The 21,234-nt window shown below is 42.1% G+C and overlaps 1 protein-coding gene across 4 annotated transcripts in view; it reads left to right on the top strand.

Annotated features, from left to right (window-relative positions):
- Window positions 1–5,092: 5,092 nt before the first annotated feature.
- LOC139747962 (uncharacterized) overlaps window positions 5,093–21,234 on the top strand; it is a 116,209-nt gene continuing 100,067 nt past the window's right edge. For 3 of the 4 annotated variants that reach the window (XM_071660472.1, XM_071660471.1, XM_071660470.1), the window contains exon 1: window positions 5,093–5,422. The gene's annotated coding sequence lies outside the window, so the exon portion shown is untranslated. The remainder of the gene's footprint in view (window positions 5,423–21,234) is intronic. The other variant, XR_011712488.1, reaches the window with a different exon arrangement.

The raw sequence follows: 21,234 nt of genomic DNA on the forward strand, positions 1-21,234 counted from the left end.
TGTGTGTGTGTGTGTGTGTGTGTGTAAATTTATATAATAGTATATGTATATATCCCTGGGGATAGGGGTGAAAGAATACTTCCCACGTATTCCCTCGCGTGTCGTAGAAAGCGACTAGAGGGGACGGGAGCGGGGGGTCCCGGAAATCTCCCCTCCTTGTATTAACTTTCAAAATGGTAAAACGAAGAAGGAGTCACGCGGGGAGTGATCATCCTCCTCGAAGGCTCAGAGTGGGGTGCCTAAATGTGTGTGGATGTAAACCAAATGTGAAAAAAAGGAGAGATAGGTAGTATGTTGAGGAAAGAACCTGGATGTTTTTGGCTCTGAGAGGTGAAACGAAGCTCAAGGGTAAAGGGGAAGAGTTGTTTGGAAATGTCTGGGAGTGAAGTCAGGGGTTAGTGAGCGGACAAGAGCCGGGGAAGTGAGTATCAATACTCTGAAACAGGAAGTTGTGGGAGTATGTGATAGAATGTAAGAAAAGTAAATTCCTCGATTAATATGGGTAAAATTGAAAGTTGATGAGGAGGTGGGGTGATTATTGGTGCATATGCACCTGGGCATGAGGGAATAATTGGTATGCATGGGGTGTTCAGTGTTGTAAATGGAAATGGTGAAGAGCTTGTAGATTTATGTGCTGAAAAAGGACTGATGATTGGGAATACCTGGTTTAAAAAGCGAGATATACATAAGTATACTTATGTAAGTAGGAGAGATGGCCAGAGAGCGTTATTGGATTACGTGTTAATTGACAGGCGTGCGAAAGAGAGACTTTTGGATGTTAATGTGCTGAGAGGTGCAACTGGAGGGATGTCTGATCATTATCTTGTGGAGGCTAAGGTGAAGATTAGTATGGGTTTTCAGAAAAGAGGAGTGAATGTTGGGGTGAAGAAGGTGGTGAGAGTAAGTGAGCTTGGGAAGGAGACCTGTGTGGGGAAGTACCAGGAGAGACTGTGTACAGAATGGAAAAAGGTGAGAACAATGGAAGTAAGGGGAGTCGGGGAGGAATGGGATGTATTTAGGGAATCAGTGATGGATTGCGCAAAAGATGCTTGTGGCATGAGAAGAGTGGGAGGTGGGCTGTTTAGAAAGGGTAGTGTGTGGTGGGATGAAGAAGTAAGAGTATTGGTGAAAGAGAAGAGAGAGGCATTTGGACGATTTTTGCAGGGAAAAAATGCAATTGAGTGGGAGAAGTATAAAAGAAAGAGACAGGAGGTCAAGAGAAAGGTGCAAGAGGTGAAAAAAAGGGCAAATGAGAGTTGGGGTGAGAGACTATCAGTAAATTTTAGGGAGAATAAAAAGATGTTCTGGAAGGAGGTAAATAGGGTGCGTAAGACAAGGGAGCAAATGGGAACTTCAGTGAAGGGCGTAAATGGGGAGGTGATAACAAGTAGCGGTGATGTGAGAAGATGGAATGAGTATTTTGAAGGTTTGTTGAATGTGTCTGATGACAGAGTGGCAGATATAGGGTGTTTTGGTCGAGGTGGTGTGCAAAGTGAGAGGGTTAGGGAAAATGATTTGGTAAACAGAGAAGAGGTAGTAAAAGCTTTGCGGAAGATGAAAGCCGGCAAGGCAGCAGGTTTGGATGGTATTGCAGTGGAATTTATTAAGAAAGGGGGTGACTGTATTGTTGACTGGTTGGTAAGGTTATTTAATGTATGTATGACTCATGGTGAGGTGCCTGAGGATTGGCGGAATGCGTGCATAGTGCCATTGTACAAAGGCAAAGGGGATAAGAGTGAGTGCTCAAATTACAGAGGTATAAGTTTGTTGAGTATTCCTGGTAAATTATATGGGAGGGTATTGATTGAGAGGGTGAAGGCATGTACAGAGCATCAGATTGGGGAAGAGCAGTGCGGTTTCAGAAGTGGTAGAGGATGTGTGGATCAGGTGTTTGCTTTGAAGAATGTATGTGAGAAATACTTAGAAAAGCAAATGGATTTGTATGTAGCATTTATGGATCTGGAGAAGGCATATGATAGAGTTGATAGAGATGCTCTGTGGAAGGTATTAAGAATATATGGTGTGGGAGGCAAGTTGTTAGAAGCAGTGAAAAGTTTTTATCGAGGATGTAAGGCATGTGTACGTGTAGGAAGAGAGGAAAGTGATTGGTTCTCAGTGAATGTAGGTTTGCGGCAGGGGTGTGTGATGTCTCCATGGTTGTTTAATTTGTTTATGGATGGGGTTGTAAAGGAGGTAAATGCAAGAGTCCTGGAAAGAGGGGCAAGTATGAAGTCTGTTGGGGATGAGAGAGCTTGGGAAGTGAGTCAATTGTTGTTCGCTGATGATACAGCGCTGGTGGCTGATTCATGTGAGAAACTGCAGAAGCTGGTGACTGAGTTTGGTAAAGTGTGTGGAAGAAGAAAGTTGAGAGTAAATGTGAATAAGAGCAAGGTTATTAGGTACAGTAGGGGTGAGGGTCAAGTCAATTGGGAGGTGAGTTTGAATGGAGAAAAACTGGAGGAAGTGAAGTGTTTTAGATATCTGGGAGTGGATCTGTCAGCGGATGGAACCATGGAAGCGGAAGTGGATCATAGGGTGGGGGAGGGGGCGAAAATTTTGGGAGCCTTGAAAAATGTGTGGAAGTCGAGAACATTATCTCGGAAAGCAAAAATGGGTATGTTTGAGGGAATAGTGGTTCCAACAATGCTGTATGGTTGCGAGGCGTGGGCTATGGATAGAGATGTGCGCAGGAGGATGGATGTGCTGGAAATGAGATGTTTGAGGACAATGTGTGGTGTGAGGTGGTTTGATCGAGTAAGTAACGTAAGGGTAAGAGAGATGTGTGGAAATAAAAAGAGCGTGGTTGAGAGAGCAGAAGAGGGTGTTTTGAAATGGTTTGGGCACATGGAGAGAATGAGTGAGGAGAGATTGACCAAGAGGATATATGTGTCGGAGGTGGAGGGAACGAGGAGAAGAGGGAGACCAAATTGGAGGTGGAAAGATGGAGTGAAAAAGATTTTGTGTGATCGGGGCCTGAACATGCAGGAGGGTGAAAGGAGGGCAAGAAATAGAGTGAATTGGAGTCATGTGGTATACAGGGGTTGACGTGCTGTCAGTGGATTGAAGCAAGGCATGTGAAGCGTCTGGGGTAAACCATGGAAAGCTGTGTAGGTATGTATATTTGCGTGTGTGGACGTGTGTATGTACATGTGTATGGGGGGGGGGGGGGTTGGGCCATTTCTTTCGTCTGTTTCCTTGCGCTACCTCGCAAACGCGGGAGACAGCGACAAAGTATAAAAAAAAAAAAAAAAAAAAAAAAAATATATATATATATATATATATATATATATATATATATATATATATATATATATATATATATATATATATAGCTAAGCAGAATTTATGCTGTAGCTTGCATCTTCGTTTTTATAAATAATATGTAAAACTTTGTACCTAACGATACTAAAATTCGCTTGCTTCCTGTGAGCCCTAGGTACTAGTTTGTTTTATGTATGTTGAAATTGCAGACATTCGATTTCTCTATTGAAGATTTATGTTCCAACTTAATATCGTTTGCGAATTTCGATATCCAGAAATGCATCCCATTATCAGTATCATCATCATCAATGAGAAAGAATCAGGGATGGGTTGGCATATTATGGCACCCGAAGACCGCCCCGGAAAGGAGTCTTGTTGGGTGGTCCACGTGAACAAAAGACTGAAAAAAGATAAATCTCCATAATATTTGTTCGCTATTTATGTATTCTGATCTGCCACTTACTGTTTCATGTCAAAGGTCCGGGGATGGAGCCCCGGTTTCTCCGGCGGTTCGTTGGGCTTACCCGTGAAACGCATATGATGTTTAACTATTCTGAGGCCTGACCATTAATCACTTGTCTTTGTGTACGTTCAAGCAATCAGTTTCCAAGTAATCGAATTACAACTTAACTTTTGCTAGTAATCTTAGATGTGAAACATTATCGAATAATAATTTTTCGGAGTCTGTTAGAGATATTTACAATATGTATATTGTCTGTGTGTGTATATATATGTATACGTTGAGATGTATTGGTATGTATATTTGCGTGTGTGGACGTGTATGTATATACATGTGTATGTGGGTGGGTTGGGCCATTCTTTCGTCTGTTTCCTTGCGCTACCTCGCTAACGCGGGAGACAGCGACAAATCAAAATAAAAAAAAAATGTCAAGTCCATGGAAAGACCACGTGTATAATGGAAGCGTACGTGATCCTTAACATCTGAATGTTATTTTTCTTTTGATGGATGTAGCTTGACACTGACGACCTTGATGACCACATCAAATGATGGGCTTCATGCCCAAACAACGAATAAACCAGGTCCGTAGAAGGGGCCACATGCACAGAGGAAATGGTCTTGGAATTATCCGCTTTAGCAGAAGGTATTAAAGAGTTTTAGGTTTGCGGATGTAGCTTGACGTTAATGGCCTTAGTAACCCTGGCAATTGAAAGGCCTATAGCCTAAATAAAAACCAAAACCGTAATGCAATATTTTCACTCTGGTATGCATACAGCACAGTGGTTGCAGCGTCCCCACTACTCCAACAGGATGATGGTATTCGAAGGCATACCGTTCATATTTGTATGACCAACGCAGGATACGGGCTACGATGTGACTTGCACCTAAACGCCTGTGATTGCACCTTGGCCCAATAGGTGGGAAGGAAAGCCCAGCAAATCATTTGTCCTAAAGCCAGATCCAAATCTCGACGCCTCTGGCCCTAAGGCTCCCAAATTCATAACAGTGGCATCCCAATGGTGACCCAAACCTATTTGTTCCCTTCCAATATGGTAACTTCCTCTCCATCGAAAATATCAACTAATTCTTGCATGAAAATCCTGCTCCCTTGCCAACCTCCTGTGTGTGATATACTGTCAAATTCTTTCTGTCGGTCCTGATATGGACAAACCTTTGTTTCGTTAAAAACAGCTCATTTGTTATTTGTACCATGAATCTATACTGTCTCGCACTTAGGTAGTTTCTCTTTTGCAACTACTATGCGTGTCTAACAAATCAAATATGCGTGCAAAATGTAAAATTACGAAGTACATGATTATGGAAGTCCATAGTTCTCTTTTAACAGTGGGCGTGGTGAAGAGATGGGTTGGATTTGAGACTTTTACCTGATTCGCCCAGTGGAAATGAGAGTGGAGTTAAAGACAGTGGACAAACCATATACGACAGATAAATACAAAATTGAACGTAGGGTGCAGAACAAAATAATATGCTCAATAGTCAAGGACAAAAGAAATATATGGCAACTGACTTGAACTGCACCAACATGAAGGTTTCTGACCTCTGGTGGTAGCGGCAGCTACTATTGTACCAGCATCACAACATTCTTTTCGTCAGTGTAAATCACAAAACTTCCCATAAGTTTTACCAGTTGTAGTACCCGAGAGAGATCAGTCGTACGACACACTGCTATTTAACTACCAGGTTAGAACAAAAATTCCCTTATAATATGTCAACGTATTTCATAAAGCTTGCGAAATGTCGTGGCTGCACGGCACTCGGTACTGTTGCCTGTTTCACCCGCTGAATGATGTTTTAAATGGTACATTTGAAATATTTAATGCATGTGGTTTCATATTTAACTGAACGACAAGTATAGATAATGTGCAGGTCAGTCAACAAAAGGGGATGTAGGCTAGTGTGGGAGAGTTTCTGGTGCTGACCAAGCCTTGCTACGGAGTAATTACTATAGAATTAGGTAAAGTCCATTTTAGCTCCGCATGAAAAAAAAATTGCATTAGGAAGCTTAAGCATTAGGTGATTTATGTAATTCAGTATAAATACAGAAACACTTCTGAAGTATGAACATGAGCTTTTTATTTTATTGAACGATATTAAACCGATTGCAGTGTATCATGGAAAGTTTTTGTTGATTAACTTAAAAGTAGGTAAAACACCTAAAAAAATAGGTAAAACACTAAAAGATATTTAGAAAGCTTTGTGAATACAGAAGCATCTGCATAGCATTACTTGGAGCTTGTATTGTACTGAATGATATTAAATTTTAGGGCTAGTTAAAGTATAGAAGGTAATACACTTGTGAAATATATAGAGATTTACTGTAATTTTTGATAAGCTAGTTGAAAGGTACCAATCATGCAAGAAGTAAGGTGATTGAATTATGCATATGTACTGTACTAGAGATGAGATTTTAATGAAAATATCAAATTTGAACCCAAATTAAAGGACCTGATGAAATTTATCACAATGTCTGAAAGTAGTATGAGGATGATGTTAACCCATTAGGTACAGAAGTGCTACCAGCTCTCCAGCATCCTCTACAGGACACACATATGCTTGTCAGCACTCTCCACAGGACAGTCATAGAAAGCAGCAAACCAGCCCTGTTTTCACTCTACAGAACCTTCATATTTCAGATGTGCAGCATCACCGAGAACCTCATCCATGATGCTAGTAATCAGAACTATTCAGTTGCTATAGGACTAGGGCCGGATTATGAAACTCATATTGATTGAAGGGCCATACATTTATTTTACCTCCAATTCTTTTCTCTGAACAGTTATTATTACAGTTGATCTTTTGTTTAGTTCAGCTAATTAATACAGTTGGTCAAGATAAAGATCTGTTTGTGTAAGATTTCATAAATATTAGATAAATATCATTCATTTATTTTAATTCTTTTGAGTCTGTCAAAGAGCCACTGAAAAACCAGTCAAGGACTGGATTTGGCTCACGGGCTGCCAATTGAATATCCCTGCTATATATCATCTTCACTCTCAGATCAATGCTGAACCTCATCAAATTGACACAAAGGATGTGTAGAGAGAGATGTGTGGATAACTTCTTAATATAACCTATAAGCTCATGCACGACCATCCTGTCATCCCCTTCATTAATTTCATGTTCATCCTCAACAATTGCTGCTGGTGCAGCAGAGGATAGTTGTCATAAAAAAAAAGTTTAATCCTGCAGGACAATGTTAAAAAGCAATTCAGACCAATACTCACCCTAACTGAAGATTCAGACTCATGCTCTACCTCAATCTCACTCTTTACATTAACAAGCTCCCACAAAAGAAGTTTTTAGAGACAAAATCATACAATTATGCACCCTAAATAACCTATAGACTCATTCGCAATCTCATCCACAACTTTCCAGCCACTTTTACCTTAGTTTCATACTCGACCTCAATAATTGCTACCAGCCCCTTATTGGACAGTCACCTCACAAGACAGCAGTGCCCCACAGGACAATGCTAGAAAAGTAATTTAATTCAGGCCAATCTTCACCCATATTAAACCTTCAGACTTATGCAAAACCTCACCCTGAATCTCATGCCCAATAGTATACATCAGTATCACAGTCATCTTCACCTCATCCTCACCAAGTTCCCACAAAGATATATAGAGAGAAGGTCAGACAGCTTTTTACCTGAATATAAATTCTAAGCTCATGCACATCCACACTCACAACTTTCCATCAACCTCACCCATAATTTCAACCTCAGCAATTGCCACTGGCACCTCAAGTGGTACTGGTATTTCAGGCATTATTCACCCTAACCTCACCAGGTTACCACAAGAAGAAGAAAGAGAATTCAAACATATGCCAACCCAAACATAACCTCTAAGCTCATCCACACCCATAGCCACATTCTTCCTATCAACTTCACCCTTAATTTCACCCACAGGACAACAATTGATACTGGCACCCCTGGGGACAGTTGCCTCATAGGTTAGTGATACCCGACAGGATAGTGTTAAAAGCAGAAGAGTTTAGGCTAGTCTGCACCCAAACTGATGTACAGACCCATGCACAACCTTACCTTCAACCTCAACCATTGCCACAAGAGACCCGGAGGTTAGTCACCTGACAGGATAGTGACATCCGTCCCACAGGAAAATGCTAGAAAAGAGCAATTCAGGCCAATCTTCTTCCTCTTCAAACCTTCAGATTAATAAACAGCATTGCCTACAATGATATACCATTCTAAGTCTTAAGCTCACCAAGTTGTTACATAGATTAGTTCAGACATCTCATAAACTTGTGCACAACCCTCCCATCAAGATCAACTGTAATTTCACACACAACGTCAACAGCTACTACCAGTGCCCCAGAGTACAATCCTTTAGAGTTTCAGGAGCAGTTGAGGATGAAAATTTAGGATGAGGTTGATGGGAATGGTGTAGTGAGCTTGTGAGTAGAAAGGTTATATTAAGATGATCAGTTCTTTGGTCTGCTTTCTCTATGCCTTCTCCTTTGTGGCAGCTTATTGAAGTTAAGAGTGTGATTGTGGTTGAGGTTGATGTAGTGTACTGTACGTTAGGTTCAGGATGAGGTTGTGCATGATTCTGAAGGTTTGGGGAGGGTGAAGATTGACCTTAATTGCTTTTTCCAGGCATTGTTGTATGGGTCATAGGCAACAACTTTTGAGGTTGAATGATGTTATGGTTAAGGTTAATGGGAAGGTTGTGGGTAAGGTTGTATATAACTTTAAAGGTCACTTGGACAGATTTGAAGCAGTTACAATATATATATATATATATATATATATATATATATATATATATATATATATATATATATTTTTTTTTTTTTTATACTTTGTCGCTGTCTCCCGCGTTTGCGAGGTAGCGCAAGGAAACAGACGAAAGAAATGGCCCAACCCCCCCCCCATACACATGTATATACATACGTCCACACACGCAAATATACATACCTACACAGCTTTCCATGGTTTACCCCAAACGCTTCACATGCCTTGATTCAATCCACTGACAGCACGTCAACCCCGGTATACCACATCGCTCCAATTCACTCTATTCCTTGCCCTCCTTTCACCCTCCTGCATGTTCAGGCCCCGATCACACAAAATCTTTTTCACTCCATCTTTCCACCTCCAATTTGGTCTCCCTCTTCTCCTTGCTCCCTCCACCTCCGACACATATATTCTCTTGGTCAATCTTTCCTCACTCATCCTCTCCATGTGCCCAAACCACTTCAAAACACCCTCTTCTGCTCTCTCAACCACGCTCTTTTTACTCACTCGATCAAACCACCTCACACCACACATTGTCCTCAAACATCTCATTTCCAGCACATCCATCCTCCTGCGCACAACTCTATCCATAGCCCACGCCTCGCAACCATACAACATTGTTGGAACCACTATTCCTTCAAACATACCCATTTTTGCTTTCCGAGATAATGTTCTCGACTTCCACACATTCTTCAAGGCCCCCAGAATTTTCGCCCCCTCCCCCACCCTATGATCCACTTCCGCTTCCATGGTTCCATCCGCTGCCAGATCCACTCCCAGATATCTAAAACACTTCACTTCCTCCAGTTTTTCTCCATTCAAACTCACCTCCCAATTGACTTGACCCTCAACCCTACTGTACCTAATAACCTTGCTCTTATTCACATTTACTCTTAACTTTCTTCTTCCACACGCTTTACCAAACTCAGTCACCAGCTTCTGCAGTTTCTCACATGAATCAGCCACCAGCGCTGTATCATCAGCGAACAACAACTGACTCACTTCCCAAGCTCTCTCATCCCCAACAGACTTCATACTTGCCCCTCTTTCCAAAACTCTTGCATTTACCTCCCTAACAACCCCATCCATAAACAAATTAAACAACCATGGAGACATCACACACCCCTGCTGCAAACCTGCATTGACTGAGAACCAATCACTTTCCTCTCTTCCTACACGTACACATGCCTTACATCCTCGATAAAAACTTTTCGCTGCTTCTAACAGCTTTCCTCCCACACCATATATTCTTAATACCTTCCACAGAGCATCTCTATCAACTCTATCATATGCCTTCTCCAGATCCATAAATGCTACATACAAATCCATTTGCTTTTCTAAGTATTTCTCACATACATTCTTCAAAGCAAACACCTGATCCACACATCCTCTACCACTTCTGAAACCACACTGCTCTTCCCCAATCTGATGCTCTGTACATGCCTTCACCATCTCAATCAATACCCTCCCATATAATTTACCAGGAATACTCAACAAACATATACCTCTGTAATTTGAGCACTCACTCTTATCCCCTTTGCCTTTGTACAATGGCACTATGCACGCATTCCGCCAATCCTCAAGCACCTCACCATGAGTCATACATACATTAAATAACCTTACCAACCAGTCAACAATACAGTCACCCCCTTTTTTTATAAATTCCACTGCAATACCATCCAAACCTGCTGCCTTGCCGGCTTTCATCTTCCGCAAAGCTTTCACTACCTCTTCTCTGTTTACCAAATCATTTTCCCTAACCCTCTCACTTTGCACACCACCTCGACCAAAACACCCTATATCTGCCACTCTATCATCAAACACATTCAACAAACCTTCAAAATACTCACTCCATCTCCTTCTCACATCACCACTACTTGTTATCACCTCCCCATTTGCGCCCTTCACTGAAGTTCCCATTTGCTCCCTTGTCTTACGCACTTTATTTACCTCCTTCCAGAACATCTTTTTATTCTCCCTAAAATTTAATGATACTCTCTCACCCCAACTCTCATTTGCCCTTTTTTTCACCTCTTGCACCTTTCTCTTGACCTCCTGTCTCTTTCTTTTATATATCTCCCACTCAATTTTCTAATCAACCCACCTCCCACGCTTCTCATGCCACAAGCATCTTTTGCGCAAGCCATCACTGCTTCCCTAAATACATCCCATTCCTCCCCCACTCCCCTTACCTCCTTTGTTCTTACCTTTTTCCATTCTGTACTCAGTCTCTCCTGGTACTTCCTCACACAAGTCTCCTTCCCAAGCTCACTTACTCTCACCACTCTCTTCACCCCAACATTCTCTCTTCTTTTCTGAAAACCCATACAAATTTCACCTTCGCCTCCACAAGATAATGATCAGACATCCCTCCAGTTGCACCTCTCAGCACATTAACATCCAAAAGTCTCTCTTTCATGCGTCTATCAATTAATACGTAATCCAATAACGCTCTCTGGCCATCTGTCCTACTTACATACGTATACTTATGTATATCTCGCTTTTTAAACCAGGTATTCCCAATCACCAGTCCTTTTTCAGCACATAAATCTACAAGCTCTTCATCATTTCCATTTACAACACTGAACACTCCATGTATACCAATTATTCCCTCAACTGCCACATTACTCACCTTTGCATTCAAATCACCCATCACTATAACCCGGTCTTGTGCATCAAAACCACTAACACACTCATTCAGCTGCTCCCAAAACACTTGCCCCTCATGATCTTTCTTCTCATGCCCAGGTGCATATGCACCAATAATCACCCATCTCTCTCCATCAACTTTCAGTTTTACCCATATCAATCTAGAATTTACTTTCTTACATTCTATCACATACTCCCACAACTCCTGCTTCATGAGAAATGCTACTCCTTCCCTTGCTCTTGTCCTCTCACTAACCCCTGACTTTACTCCCAAGACATTCCCAAACCACTCTTCCCCTTTACCCTTGAGCTTCGTTTCACTCAGAGCCAAAACATCCAGGTTCCTTTCCTCAAACATACTACCTATCTCTCCTTTTTTCTCATCTTGGTTACATCCACACACATTTAGACACCCCAATCTGAGCCTTCGAGGAGGATGAGCACTCCTCGCGTGACTCTTTCTTCTGTTTCCCCTTTTAGAAAGTTAAAATACAAGGAGGGGAGGGTTTCTCGCCCCCCGCTCCCGTCCCCTTTAGTCGCCTTCTACGACACATGAGGAATGCGTGGGAAGTATTCTTTGGGAGCAGCTGAATGAGTGTGTTAGTGGTTTTGATGCACGAGACCGGCTTATAGTGATGGGTAATTTGAATGCAAAGGTGAGTAATGTGGCAGTTGAGGGAATAATTGGTATACATGGGGGTGTTCAGTGTTGTAAATGGAAATGGTGAAGAGCTTGTAGATTTATGTGCTGAAAAAGGACTGATGATTGGGAATACCTGGTTTAAAAAGCGAGATATACATAAGTATACTTATGTAAGTAGGAGAGATGGCCAGAGAGTGTTATTGGATTACGTGTTAATTGACAGGCGTGCGAAAGAGAGACTTTTGAATGTTAATGTGCTGAGAGGTGCAACTGGAGGGATGTCTGATCATTATCTTGTGGAGGCTAAGGTGAAGATTTGTATGGGTTTTCAGAAAAGAAGAGTGAATGTTGGGGTGAAGAGGGTGGTGAGAGTAAGTGAGCTTGGGAAGGAGACCTTGTGTGAGGAAGTACCAGGAGAGACTGAGTACAGAATGGAAAAAGGTAAGAACAATGGAGGTAAGGGGAGTGGGGGAGGAATGGGATGTATTTAGGGAAGCAGTGATGGATTGCGCAAAAGATGCTTGTGGCATGAGAAGAGTGGGAGGTGGGTTGATTAGAAAGGGTAGTGAGTGGTGGGATGAAGAAGTAAGAGTATTAGTGAAAGAGAAGAGAGAGGCATTTGGACGATTTTTGCAGGGAAAAAATGCAAATGAGTGGGAGAGGTATAAAAGAAAGGTGCAGGAGGGCAAGAGAAAGGTGCAAGAGGTGAAAAAAAGGGCAAATGAGAGTTGGGGTGAGAGAGTATCATTAAATTTTAGGGAGAATAAAAAGATGTTTCTGGAAGGAGGTAAATAAAGTGCGTAACACAAGGGAGCAAATGGGAACTTGAGTGAAGGGGGCTAATGGGAAGGTGATAACAAGTAGTGGTGATGTGAGAAGGAGATGGAGAGAGTATTTTGAAGGTTTGTTGAATGTGTTTGATGATAGAGTGGCAGATATAGGGTGTTTTGGTCGAGGTGGTGTGCAAAGTGAGAGGATTAGGGAAAATGATTTGGTAAATAGAGAAGAGGTAGTAAACACTTTACGGAAGATGAAAGCCGGCAAGGCAACGGGTTTGGATGGTATTGCAGTGGAAATAATTAAAAAAGGGGGTGACTGTATTGTTGACTGGTTGGTAAGGTTATTTAATGTATGTATGGTTCATGGTGAGGTGCCTGAGGATTGGCGGAATGCTCGCATAGGGCCATTGTACAAAGGCAAAGGGGATAAGAGTGAGTGCTCAAATTACAGAGGTATAAGTTTGTTGAGTATTCCTGGTAAATTATATGGGAGGGTATTGATTGAGAGGGTGAAGGCATGTACAGAGCATCAGATTGGGGAAGAGCAGTGTGGTTTCAGAAGTAGTAGAGGATGTGTGAATTAGGTGTTTGCTTTGAAGAATGTATGTGAGAAATACTTAGAAAAACAATTGGATTTGTATGTAGCATTTATGGATCTGGAGAAGGCATATGATAGAGTTGATAGAGATGCTCTGTGGAAGGTTTTAAGAATGTATGGTGTGGGAGGTAAGTTGTTAGAAGAAATGAAAAGTTTTATCGAGGATGTAAGGCATGTGTACGTGTAGTAAGAGAGGAAAGTGATTGGTTCTCAGTGAATGTAGGTTTGCGGCAGGGGTGTGTGATGTGTCCATGGTTGTTTAATTTGTTTATGGATGGGATTGTTAGGGAGGTTTTGGAAAGAGGGGCAAGTATGAAGTCTGTTGTGGATGAGAGAGCTTGGGAAGTGAGTCAGTTGTTTTTCGCTGATGATACAGCGCTGGTGGCTGATTTATGTAAGAAACTGCAGAAGCTGGTGACTGAGTTTGGTAAAGTGTGTGAAAAGAAAGTTAAGAGTAAATGTGAATAAGAGCAAGGTTATTAGGTACAGTAGGGTTGAGGGTCAAGTCAGTTGGGAGGTAAGTTTGAATGGGGAAAAACTGGAGGAAATAAAGTGTTTTAGATATCTGGGAGTGGATCTGGCAGTGGATGGAACCATGGAAGTGGAAGTGAATCATAGGGTGGGGGAGGGGGCGAAAATTCTGGGAGCCTTGAAGAATGTAAATCTCAGAAAGCAAAGATGGGTATGTTTGAAGGAATAGTGGTTCCGACAATGTTGTATGGTTGCGAGGCGTGGGCTATGGATAGAGTTGTGCGCAGGAGGGTGGATGTGCTGGAAATGAGATGTTTGAGAACAATATGTGGTGTGAGGTGGTTTGATCAAGTAAGTAATGTAAGGGTAAGAGAGATGTGTGGAAATAAAAAGAGCATAGTTGAGAGAGCAGAAGAGGGTGTTTTGAAATGGTTTGGTCACATGGAGAGAATGAGTGAGGAAAGATTGACCAAGAGGATATATGTGTCAGAGGTGGAGGGAACGAGGAGAAGTGGGAGACCAAATTGGAGGTGGAAAGATGGAGTGAAAAATATTTTGAGTGATCGGGGCCTGAACATACACGAGGGTGAAAGGCGTGCAAGGAATAGAGTGAATTGGAACGATGTGGTATACCAGGGTCGACGTGCTGTCAATGGATTGAACCAGGGCATGTGAAGCGTCTGGGGTAAACCATGGAAAATTGTGTGGGGCCTGAATGTGGAAAGGGAGATGTGGTTTCGGTGCATTATTACATGACAGCTAGAGACTGAGTGTGAACGAATTTGGCCTTTGTTATCTTTTCCTAGTGCTACCTTGCACACATGGGGGGGAGGGGGTTGTTATTTAATGTGTGGCGAGGTTGCAATAGGAACAAATAAAGGCAGACAGTATGAATTATGTACATGTGTATATATGTATATGTCTGTGTGTGTATATAGATGTGTACATTGAGATGTATAGGTATGTATATTTGCGTGTATGGACATATATGTATATACATGTGTATATGGGCAGGTTGGGCCATTCTTTCGTCTGTTTCCTTGCACTGCCTCGCTAACGCGGGAGACAGCGACAAAGCAAAATAAATGAAAAAAAAAATATATATATATATATATATATATATATATATATATATATATATATATATATATATATATATATATATATATATATATATTTTTTTTTTTTTTCTTTATACTTTGTCGCTGTCTCCCGCGTTTGCGAGGTAGCGCAAGGAAACAGACGAAAGAAATGGCCCAACCCCCCCCCCCATACACATGTATATACATACGTCCACACACGCAAATATACATACCTACACAGCTTTCCATGGTTTACCCCAGACGCTTCACATGCCTTGATTCAATCCACTGACAGCACGTCAACCCCGGTATACCACATCGCTCCAATTCACTCTATTCCTTGCCCTCCTTTCACCCTCCTGCATGTTCAGGCCCCGATCACACAAAATCTTTTTTACTCCATCTTTCCACCTCCAATTTGGTCTCCCTCTTCTCCTCGTTCCCTCCACCTCCGACACATATATCCTCTTGGTCAATCTTTCCTCACGCATTCTCTCCATGTGCCCAAACCACTTCAAAACACCTTCTTCTGCTCTCTCAACCACGCTCTTTTTATTTCCACACATCTCTCTTACCCTTACGTTACTCACTCGATCAAACCACCTCACACCACACATTGTCCTCAAACATCTCATTTCCAGCACATCCATCCTCCTGCGCACAACTCCATCCATAGCCCATGCCTCGCAACCATACAACATTGTTGGAACCACTATTCCTTCATAATACCCATTTTTGCTTTCCGAGATAATGTTCTCGACTTCCACACATTCTTCAAGGCCCCCAGAATTTTCGCCCCCTCCCCCACCCTATGATCCACTTCCGCTTCCATGGTTCCATCCGCTGCCAGATCCACTCCCAGATATCTAAAACACTTCACTTCCTCCAGTTTTTCTCCATTCAAACTCACCTCCCAATTGACTTGACCCTCAACCCTACTGTACCTAATAACCTTGCTCTTATTCACATTTACTCTTAACTTTCTTCTTCCACACACTTTACCAAACTCAGTCACCAGCTTCTGCAGTTTCTCACATGAATCAGCCACCAGCGCTGTATCATCAGCGAACAACAACTGACTCACTTCCCAAGCTCTCTCATCCCCAACAGACTTCATACTTGCCCCTCTTTCCAAAACTCTTGCATTTACCTCCCTAACAACCCCATCCATAAACAAATTAAACAACCATGGAGACATCACACACCCCTGCCTGCAAACCTACATTCACTGAGAACCAATCACTTTCCTCTCTTCCTACACGTACACATGCCTTACATCCTCGATAAAAACTTTTCACTGCTTCTAACAACTTTCCTCCCACACCATATATTCTTAATACCTTCCACAGAGCATCTCTATCAACTCTATCATATGCCTTCTCCAGATCCATAAATGCTACATACAAATCCATTTGCTTTTCTAAGTATTTCTCACATACATTCTTCAAAGCAAACACCTGATCCACACATCCTCTACCACTTCTGAAACCACACTGCTCTTCCCCAATCTGATGCTCTGTACATGCCTTCACCCTCTCAATCAATACCCTCCCATATAATTTACCAGGAATACTCAACAAACTTATACCTCTGTAATTTGAGCACTCACTCTTATCCCCTTTGCCTTTGTACAATGGCACTATGCACGCATTCCGCCAATCCTCAGGCACCTCACCAGGAGTCATACATACATTAGATAACCTTACCAACCAGTCAACAATACAGTCACCCCCTTTTTTCATAAATTCCACTGCAATACCATCCAAACCTGCTGCCTTGCCGGCTTTCATCTTCTGCAAAGCTTTCACTACCTCTTCTCTGTTTACCAAATCATTTTCCCTAACCCTCTCACTTTGCACACCACCTCGACCAAAACACCCTATATCTGCCACTCTATCATCAAACACATTCAACAAACCTTCAAAATACTCACTCCATCTCCTTCTCACATCACTACTTGTTATCACCTCCCCATTTGCGCCCTTCACTGAAGTTCCCATTTGCTCCCTTGTTTTACGCACTTTATTTACCTCCTTCCAGAACATCTTTTTATTCTCCCTAAAATTTAATGATACTCTCTCACCCCAACTCTCATTTGCCCTTTTTTTCACCTCTTGCATCTTTCTCTTGACCTCCTGTCTCTTTCTTTTATATATCTCCCACTCAATTGCATTTTTTCCCTGCAAAAATCGTCCAAATACCTCTCTCTTCTCTTTCACTAATACTCTTACTTCTTCATCCCACCACTCACTACCCTTTCTAATGAACCCACCTCCCACTCTTCTCATGCCACAAGCATCTTTTGCGCAATCCATCACTGATTCCCTAAATACATCCCATTCCTCCCCCACTCCCCTTACTTCCATTGTTCTCACCTTTTTCCATTCTGTACTGTCTCTCCTGGTACTTCCTGACACAGGTCTCCTTCCCAAGCTCACTTACTCTCACCACCCTCTTCACCCCAACATTCACTCTTCTTTTCTGAAAACCATACAAATCTTCACCTTAGCCTCCACAAGATAATGATCAGACATCCCTCCAGTTGCACCTCTCAGCACATTAACATCCAAAAGTCTCTCTTTCGCACACCTGTCAATTAACACGTAATCCAATAACGCTCTCTGGCCATCTCTCCTACTTACATAAGTATACTTATGTATATCTCACTTTTTAAACCAGGTATTCCCAATCATCAGTCCTTTTTCAGCACATAAATCTACAAGCTCTTCACCATTTCCATTTACAACACTGAACACCCCATGTATACCAATTATTCCCTCAACTGCCACATTACTCACCTTTGCATTCAAATCACCCATCACTATAAGCCGGTCTCGTGCATCAAAACCACTAACACACTCATTCTGCTGCTCCCAAAACACTTGCCTCTCATGATATTTCTTCTCATGCCCAGGTGCATATGCACCAATAATCACCCACCTCTCTCCATCAACTTTCAGTTTTACACATATTAATCGAGAATTTACTTTCTTACATTCTATCACATACTCCCACAACTCCTGTTTCAGGAGTATTGCTACTCCTTCCCTTTCTCTTGTCCTCTCACTAACCCCTGACTTTACTCCCCAGACATTCCCAAACCACTCTTCCCCTTTACCCTTGAGCTTCGTTTCACTCAGAGCCAAAACATCCAGGTTCCTTTCCTCAAACATACTACCTATCTCTCCTTTTTTCACATCTTGGTTACATCCACACACATTTAGGCACCCCACTCTGAGCCTTCGAGGAGGATGAGCACTCCCCGCGTGACTCCTTCTTCTGTTTCCCATTTTAGAAAGTTAATACAAGGAGGGAAGGATTTCTGGCCCCCCCGCTCCCGTCCCCTCTAGTCGCTTTCTACGACACGCGAGGAATACGTGGGAAGTATTCTTTCACCCCTATCCCCAGGGATAATATACATATATATACACATATACACTTACACACACATACACATACACACGCACATATACACACACACACGCATACATATATATACATATGAAAAATGTAAGAAACAATTTAGAAAACTGAAACTTCTAGCTTGAAATGAATGAAAAAATGAATGTCACATAATGGTTCAACCTCTGGCTATGGAAAAAGGAAATGTATAATTTATTTACACAAACGTCAATAGCAGTTCTCATCAATTTAACCACTGTATCAATAAGCTTCAATGTCTAAGCTACATTTTTCTCCAATTTCATATATATATGTGTATGTATATACTTCCCACGCATTCCTCACGTGTCATAGAAGGCGACTAGAGGGGATGGGAATGGGGGGCCAGAAATCCTCCTCTCCTTGTAATTTTAACTTTCTAAAAAATGGGAAACAGAAGGAGTCACGCGGGGAGTGCTCATCCTCCTCGTAGACTCAGATTGGGGTGTCTAAATGTGTGTGGATGTAACCAAGATGTGAAAAAGGAGAGATAGGTAGTATATTTGAGGAAAGGAACCTGGATTTTTTGGCTCTGAGTGAAACGAAGCTCAAGGGTAAAAGGGAAGAGTGGTTTGGGAATGTCTTGGGAGTAAAGTCAGGGGTTAGTGAGAGGACAAGAGCAAAGGAAGGAGTAGCAGTACTCCTGAAACAGGTGTTGTGGGAGTATGTGATAGAATGTAAGAAAGTAAATTCTCGATTATTATGGGTAAAACTGAAAGTTGATGGAGAGAGATGGGTGATTATTGGTGCATATGCATCTGGGCATGAGAAGAAAGATCATGAGAGGCAAGTGTTTTGGGAGCAGCTGAATGAGTGTGTTAGTGGTTTTGATGCACGAGACCGGGTTATAGTGATGGGTGATTTGAATGTAAAGGTGAGTAATGTGGCAGTTGAGGGAATAATTGGTATACATGGGGTGTTCAGTGTTGTAAATGGAAATGGTGAAGAGCTTGTAGATTTATGTGCTGAAAAAGGACTGGTGATTGGGAATACCTGGTTTAAAAAGCGAAATATACATAAGTATACATATGTAAGTAGGAGAGATGGCCAGAGAGCGTTATTGGATTACGTGTTAATTGACAGGTGCGCGAAAGAGAGACTTTTGGATGTTAATGTGCTGAGAGGTGCAACTGGAGGGATGTCTGATCATTATCTTGTGGAGGCTAAGGTGAAGATTTGTATGGGTTTACAGAAAAGAAGAGTGAATGTTGGGGTGAAGAGGGTGGTGAGAGTAAGTGAGCTTGGGAAGGAGACTTGTGTGAGGAAGTACCAGGAGGGACTGAGTACAGAATGGAAAAAGGTGAGAACAAAGGAGGTAAGGGGAGTGGGGGAGGAATGGGATGTATTTAGGGAATCAGTGATGGATTGCGCAAAAGATGCTTGTGGCATGAGAAATGTGGGAGGTGGGTTGATTAGAAAGGATAGTGAGTGGTGGGATGAAGAAGTAAGATTATTAGTGAAAGAGAAGAGAGAGGCATTTGGACGATTTTTGCAGGGAAAAAATGCAGTTGAGTGGGAGATGTATAAAAGAAAGAGACAGGAGGTCAAGAGAAAGGTGCAAGAGGTGAAAAAGAGGGCAAATGAGAGTTGGGGTGAGAGAGTATCATTAAATTTTAGGGAGAATAAAAGATGTTCTGGAAGGAGGTAAATAAAGTGCGTGAGACAAGCGAGCAAATGGTTACTTCAGTGAAGGGCGCAAATGGGGATGTGATAGCAAGTAGTAGTGATGTGAGAAGGAGATGGAGTGAGTATTTTGAAGGTTTGTTGAATGTGTTTGATGATAGAGTGGCAGATATAGGGTGTTTTGGTTGAGATGGTGTACAAAGTGAGAGGGTTTGGGAAAATGATTTGGCAAACAGAGAAGAGGTAGTAAAAGCTCTGCGGAAGATGAAAGCCGGCAAGGCAGCAGGTTTGGATGGTATTGCAGTGGAATTTATTAAAAAAGGGGGTGACTGTATTGTTGACTGGTTGGTAAGGTTATTTAATGTATGTATGACTCATGGTGAGGTGCCTGAGGATTGGCGGAATGCGTGCATAGTGCCATTGTACAAAGGCAAAGGGGATAAGAGTGAGTGCTCAAATTACAGAGGTATAAGTTTGTTGAGTATTCCTGGTAAATTGTATGGTAGGGTATTGATTGAGAGGGTGAAGGCATGTGCAGAGCATCAGATTGGGGAAGAACAGTGTGGTTTCAGAAGTGGTAGAGGATGTGTGGATCAGGTGTTTGCTTTGAAGAATGTATGTGAGAAATACTTAGGAAAGCAAATGGATTTGTATGTAGCATTTATGGATCTGGAGAAGGCATATGATAGAGGTGATAGAGATGCTCTGTGGAAGGTATTAAGAATATATGGTGTGGGAGGCAAGTTGTTAGAAGCAGTGAAAAGTTTTTATCGAGGATGTAAGGCATGTGTACGTGTAGGAAGAGAGGAAAGTGATTGGTTCTCAGTGAATGTAGGTTTGCAGCAGGGGTGTGTGATGTGTCCATGGTTGTTTAATTTGTTTATGGATGGGGTTGTTAGGGAGGTGAATGCAAGAGTTTTGGAAAGAGGGGCAAGTATGAAGTCTGTTGGGGATGAGAGAGCTTGGGAAGTGAGTCAGTTTTTGTTCGCTGATGACACAGCGCTGGTGGCTGATTCATGTGAGAAACTGCAGGAGCTGGTGACTGAGTTTGGTAAAGTGTGTGAAAGAAGAAAGTTAAGAGTAAATGTGAATAAGGGCAAGGTTATTAGGTACAGTAGGGTTGAGGGTCAAGTCAATTGGGAGGTAAGTTTAAATGGAGAAAAACTGGAAGAAGTGAAGTGTTTTAGATATCTGGGAGTGGATCTGGCAGCGGGTGGAACCATGTTAGCGGAAGTGAATCATAGGGTGGGGGAGGGGGCGAAAATCCTGTGAGCCTTGAAGAATGTGTGGAAGTCGAGAACATTATCTCGGAAAGCAAAAATGGGTATGTTTGAAGGAATAGTGGTTCCAACAATGTTGTATGGTTGCGAGGCGTGGGCTATGGATAGAGTTGTGCGCAGGAGGGTGGATATGCTGGAAATGAGATGTTTGAGGACAATGTGTGGTGTGA

The sequence above is a fragment of the Panulirus ornatus genome, chromosome 71, assembly GCF_036320965.1.
Source record: "Panulirus ornatus isolate Po-2019 chromosome 71, ASM3632096v1, whole genome shotgun sequence".
Lineage (NCBI taxonomy): Eukaryota > Metazoa > Arthropoda > Malacostraca > Decapoda > Palinuridae > Panulirus > Panulirus ornatus.